We start from the raw sequence: 7,182 nt of genomic DNA on the forward strand, positions 1-7,182 counted from the left end.
CTATCCCTTTATGCAAGGCTTTAGAAGAATTTCTGGGCTCCCCCTCCAATAGGAGTACAAAAGCCTTTTTATAGGTGTTAGGAGAGAGGAGTTTTATATGGTTTTTCGATGTGGAACTAAAAAAAATACTAAAGACTAAAAGATGGATGGATAAGATGGAAAGATCACAAACAGATAAAGAAAATATAAATTTTCAAATATCATATTTTTTTCCTATTAATGAGCATCTGTTCGAACGCGTCTGCCAGCAAAAACTCCCCGCTCCCGCCTGCTTGCCGTGCCGCACTTGCCTCGTGCCCGCGCTTGCGTCCGCCCGCACGCCTGCCCGCGCGTCCAATCGCGTGAACCATACATGAACACTCCTCTTTGTTTTTTTATTCCAAAAAGAAACTTTTGTTTCTTTACAATGACGCTTATATCTTTTTTGGATTCCTTGCATAGTATCTTCATTTTCTATAATACCGTATGCATCCTTTTTTTATTTAAATTTTATTTTAAGTCTAATTTTCTTCAAACTTGAGTCTTTTTGATCTACGAATCGGACTCTTTGTATCGGCGATCACCTTTTCTGTAAAACATAAAAAGAAGCATCAAATTCTTAATAAATAAAATAAATTAACTATAATTTTCTGCTTTAAAGATGTCGACCTTCAGAAGATCAACGGAAAGGAGAACCTGTCCGACCCATTCACTAAAGCCATTATGGTGAAGGAGTTCTACAACTTCAAGTCGAAGATGGGTATTAGATACTGCACCGATTGACTTTAGGCCAAGTGGGAGATTGTTGGAAATAGTGTCCCAAAGCCAATCGTCAGCCTATTGACGATTGTGCTCTTTCTTGTATTAGTATATGAATTATAAATAAATAAAAGTTATTTTGGTATTTTTCATCACAAATTATTTCATCTTTTAATGAACTCCTGTGTTGTGGTAAAATCTTTAGGACTATTTAGACTCGACAAAGGAGGATTTATCGTTTAGTCCTTAAACCCGTTCGCGACCAAATGATACGTTGTTACCAAGGACAACAACATTTATCAAGTATAGGTCATTGTGTGCCATATGGATTGGTTGTCCTCTTAACCAAGGAGTGTGGAGACACTGGTATGGCATACAGGTGAGATGTAAGGGTACATCTGCATTGAATGTGACCGACTCCGGAGCTTTTTCTGCTATCAAGATTTGCTCCGATGGGATATGGGTATAACTGTCCCTCCGACCTGAGACCGCCATAGTGACTTGCAAGCAACTCACTGTACTTAGGCACTGGACTACCTAAATTTCTAATTTAGTGATGAAAGGCTGCTGGGTGTAGTCAAGTACTTGACTTGTCGATGCGTGTGTCAAGATGGGATTGACCACTCCAGTTCAGGAGCTGTGTACAATCGTATTTCAATTTAGCAAAATCTTGGCCAGGGTAGTCCTAGTGAGGAGTCACAGGACTGTTTAAGTTGAGCACGATTCGGATGATCTAATCAGGGTTGACAGTTTAACCCTGAGTCAACCTAAACACAGGGGTCAAAAAGATGAATTATACAATAACCATATTCACGTAGGTTCTAAGTGTTGCAATTGTGACTATTCGACCTATCCAAACATCGGGTATCATTACTAGATGGTCACTTCGATTAGTATAGAAATTGGTTCCTGTGCTACCAGATTAGGTTCGAACCTACGGGGTCACACACATTAGAGGTTCCTATCTGATCTGATGGTTGGTGAAGAGTCCTAATACTCGTGAACTTTAAGTCCTATATGTCTGAAACTCTGTGATCGAGAATCAGGATTCTCTAATCATGAGTTTCACACATTTTGGGTACCGGGGTCAAGAGTCCCACTGGTTTAGGACTTTTTGATCAGGGTTTCATATCGATGGACTCTGATGCCCGATTGCCCATCGGATTTGGACTCAGTATTTATGAGAGATTTAATTAGTGATTTGATCACTAATTAACTCAATTTGGTTGAGTAATTATTTTTGGATCAAGTCCAGTTGAATTGGATTCAGTTGGGTTTGACCCGATTAGGTTAAGTGTTGACCTAATCGCCAAGGTGGTATGGTCCCTGATCTGATCAGGGGTTGGGCTTAATCAATTCTTGATTTGATTAGGATTTTATTGAGCCTAATTAAGCCTAATTAAGTTAGGTTTAACTTAGTCTAATTGTGCCTAACCTATTTTTATTAGGTTGGCTCAATTAGGTTGAAACCACTTTGACCTCATCTCCCTGCGCCACCTCACTTATTTGCACCCATTTGAATTCACGAGAAACAACTTCTCATGAAGTTTCTCCCATGTAGAAGCCTTCCCACACCCTCCCTTGTGTGCCATTTATCTAGATAAAGATTGATTTGTTGGCCATTCAAATTCAAAGGATGTTTGAATTTGAATGAGCAACTAATCCATGCGCCACCCACCTTATCTTGTGCGCCATTTAATCTACACGAGAAAGATTTTCTCATATAAATTCTCCATGCACAAAGAACCCACACCTCCTCTCTTCTCTCACCCAGAGTGGATAAGGATGGGTTGGTTTGCATTTGAATTCAAATTCAATTTGAATTCAAGTGAGCAACCACCTATCTTTATCCTCTCACGTGGATAAGATACGTCTTGCACTGTTTTAAAAGAGAAGAGAAGGTGAGGCGTGCATAGAATTTTTTTGAGAGAGAATAGTGGGTGTGAGGAAGCCTTGTGCATAAGTTGGAAGTTCAAAAACTTTCGAGAGAAAAGAAAAAAAAAGAAAAAAAGTGGGTGTAAGGTTTTCAGTGAGTACCCTAGGATTTCTGCCTGGGGTTCGAGAAGTGAGAAGGTGAGCTACGAGTGTCGTGAGCCCATCAAACTTTAGGGAGAGCTTCATCAACCTCTCAAGCACCTTTGCTAATGATTCAAAGTATCTGAAGAGTCAACAAACATCGATCGAAGGAGTTCGATCAGCATCGACCGTCGAAAAGATTCTGCGACGAACTAGCATTTGTGAGGAGCCGATCAGATCGGGAGCTTCGTGTGAACGATCTGTAGAGGCTAGATATACTATGTGACTATTTTGCAATGATCAAACCTTCTCAACGGTGATCAGACTGCGGCGATCAACTACCCGCACAAAGGTAATATGTTTTGAGCACATAACAGTAAAAGGTTTACTGTAGAATTCAAAATTTTAAATTTAAATGCATGCTATATATATCATTTTTAGATCTTTGTGTAGGGTTAATATATATTAATTAATTAAATTAATTAATAATTTTTACTGTAAAGTTATAATTTTGAAAAAGTTTTAAAATTATTGTTTTACCCCTGCACTGAATTTACTACACTTCCTTGATCTAAAACTTCAAGAAGCCCCAACCTCCAACCAAATTTTTTTTATATTTTTCTTCTAAATATATATGTTAAAAAATTAGATCTAATTTAATTTTTATTTTAAAAATAAATAAATAAATAATCTGAAAGAAGAACTCCTTCTTCAAGGCTGCGCACAAGAAAAAAGACCCATCTTCTTCCTTATCTTTCTCTTGTTAAAAAGAACTTTCCTTCTCCAATTTTCTTCTGTATAACCAATAGAGAAGTCTCTTTTTGATATCCAAAAACCAGTAAGAAAGAATCTCAAAAACATACCAAGATGGGAAGGAGAGAAGGGGTTGGCATGTGGATATTGGAGCGTCCAACTCTTGGACACCCCCTTCTTGTTTTGAAGACAAGAAAAGAAGGAGAGACACCCTTCTTTCTCACAAAAGAAATAAGGAGGCACATACCTCTTTTGGGGCATGGGATCTCACATTAAAAGGATTTGAGGTGTGGAGAATTAATAGCACATGGGTTGGTTCCAAGTTGGTTAAGTCCTATTCCAAATAGGATTCAAGATCTTTATCAAATTATAACTAATTCTTAGATCCAATCCTAATTAACTTAGGAATTAGTTATAACCAACTAACTAATTGGATCCTAGCCCAATTATTAGGCTCCAACTAAATTTATAATAGTTAGATTAAAACCCCATTGATCCAAAGAATTATTCTTGATTACGATAGAAAAGCTATTTGATAATGGGGCTTGATCCAATCAAGCCTATTATCAAATGACATTTGATCAAATCAAAGCCTATTATTCAATAGGGTTAGATCCAATCCAAGCCTATATAAAAATAATTTCATATTTATGCATCCCTAAGATCAATTGGAATAAGTCTTGTTATTCAATAAGGCTACATCCAATTAATCCAAATCCAATCTAATTGAATTCAATTCAATTAGAACTAATCCAATCTCCATTGTTCAATCAAATTGAGCCAATTAATAATCATATTATTAATTAATTATTTTTTTAATTTACTAATTATTAATAAATAATTTATTATAACTTTTGTATAGGATTAATCATCAATCAAATTGATAATTAAATCCTTCAATAATTTATAATCATCAATCAACCATTTGATCTGACAGGTACTTCTATGTGTGTGACCCCATAGATTCGAACCTAAGTTAGTAGCACAAGAATAATTCTTGTACTAATTGATGTAACTATCTAGCAATGGGACCCAACATCCGAATAGGCCGAATGTATGCCTAGCAACACTCTAGAACCCATGTGGATATAGTTACCGTATAATTTATCCCCTTGACACTTGATACTCAAGGATGACTTTGGGTTAAACTGTCAACCCAAGAAGAGTGGTCCACATTGGGTCTCAACCTTAAAAATCCTGTGACTCCTCACTAAGACTACTTTGGTCAAAGTTTTGCTGAATTGAAACACAATGATGCATCATCTTCAATTTTACTTGGAGCGGTCAATCCCATCTTGACTCGTACTCAGACTTCACAAGTACTTTACTATACCCAAAAATCTTCCGTCATCGAATTAGAAATTTGGATAGTCCGGTATCAAAGCACAGTGAGTTGCTTGCAAGTCATCGAGATAGTCTCAGGTCTGAGGGATACATATACCTATATCCCATCAGAGTAGCTCTTGATAGCAGAGTGCTCCAAAAGTAGTCACGCTCAGTGAAATATACTCCTATATATCACCCGTATGCCATACCCATGTCATCACACATCTTGATTAAGAGGACAACCAACTAATATGGTATACAATGACCTATACTCGATACAATTATCATCCTTACGATAATTGTATCATTTAGTCATGAGCAGGATTTAAGAACTACATGATAAATCCTCCTTTATCATTTTGAAAGTAGTTCTAAGGACTTCATCATAACATATGAGTTCTATTTTAGAAGATATATTCTTTATGATGAATTTGTCAGATAATATTTATCATTTTATAATTCATATACCTATATGGAGCACAATCATCTATAACCTCGATGATTGGCTTTAGGATACATTTTCCAACACTTATGTCAGAACGACATCAAAACCTTTCCAATCTAAAATTTTTTTCTACAGATTTCAGATCTAAATCTTAATCTCATGCATATGACGTAGCTCTGGTACTACTGTTGAAATTTTATGATTTCATGCATGCAAAATTTTTCAAAATAAGTATGCAGCAGAATTTAAAAAATTTTAGATTAAATCTAATTTAATCTAAGCATGCATAAGATCAAATTTTTAAACTATAAACAGGATCATCATATGTGAGATAAGATTCAGATATAAAAATTAAATAAAAAAATAAATTAAGAACATACCTTGGCATGGATCAATCTTCATCATGAAATGATGATCATGGATGTCTTCCGAAGGTCCCTTGTAGCCACATAAGTGTCCAACCTCTACGGATGTCCACACGAGACTTCAATCTGATCAGAAGCCTTTTGATCTCATCGGAGTGCTAGCTCTCTTGCAGAGATCACATTTTGACGGTTGAAAATCTTTCTTTCTCTTAAGACACTCTTAGAGAAGAAGAAGAGGTAGGAGGATATTGATCTCTATGCTAGAGATCATAAGAAGAATTTTTTCTTCTCTTTTCTCCCTTAAATCCATACACCAAATCACTACAATAGAGATGTAGAAATTTTTTTTAACTTTTGGACAAAGGAAAGAGGAGACATCCATGTCCAAACATGGACAAGAGAGAGGAGAATAGATGTCCTAACAACCAACTCTTCGTTGTGTAAGAAAGAAAGGATCAACACAAAAACAAACCTCATGACATGAACCTTTTCACCATGGCCTCTCCCCTTGATTTTCTCCATACACATCCTCTAATTTTGGGCATCAAAAATCTGATACAAATCCCCTCTCTAACCGTCCCATATGGTGCTCTTTAAATAGGTGAAGAGGAGTTCTAGATTGGGTAGGAGACAAGAGTCCATAACGCTTAGGACTCTTGCAAATTTTATGCCGCCAACAACAAGGTCTTTTGTGCCCTATATTTTACATGGAAAGGGAGAATAATGTGGGGTTCTTACATATTAAATATTAAAGGAAGAATGGTGTCATACCTGGTTTGGGCGTAGGACTTTAATGGTGCATGGGAGAAGGGAGTTTAATCAACTTAGGACTCTTCTTTTAGGTAGCTGTTTTAAACCCAATAAAACTCCAATCAATCCTAATCATATTAGGATCAGATTAGACCCAAGTAGATGAAAAATTAAATCTAATTTGGAGCTCAAACTATTTAGATTAGATGTCACCAAATTAGAGAAGGAGTCCTAGTCCTTTTGGACTCTCTCTTGATGCTTGAGTCAAACTTAATTTAATCCTAATCCAATTAAGAATTGGTGCACCCATAGAAATAAGAATTTTTAACCTAAATAAGAATTCATACATCCTAGTCTAATTAGAAATTGAGTCAAACCCAAATCCTAATTCAAATAGGAATCATTCTTCCATATAATTTAGGTTATCTTATAACTCAATCAGGTTTGATCAAATCAAACCTATGTCAAGTCAAATTAAATTTAATTTAATTAGACTTGATACAAACCCCATAGCTTAATCATATTGAGCCAATTAGCAATTCAATTGCTAATTAATCCTTCTTTAACTCACTAACTTTTTAGCGAGTTACATAATATAATTTTTGCATTGGATCAATCATCAATCAAATTGATAATCAAATCCTGTTACAATTTATAATCATAATTCAACCATCTGATTAGTGAAAAGTCTCTTTTATGTGTGACCCCATAGGTTCTACTCTGTTTGATAGTGAGATATATTATGATCTCTATCACAATATCATTGAAACTCTTTTTAATGGGTTGGAA

The sequence above is a fragment of the Elaeis guineensis genome, chromosome 6 (genome assembly GCF_000442705.2).
Source record: "Elaeis guineensis isolate ETL-2024a chromosome 6, EG11, whole genome shotgun sequence".
NCBI classification, from domain to species: domain Eukaryota; kingdom Viridiplantae; phylum Streptophyta; class Magnoliopsida; order Arecales; family Arecaceae; genus Elaeis; species Elaeis guineensis.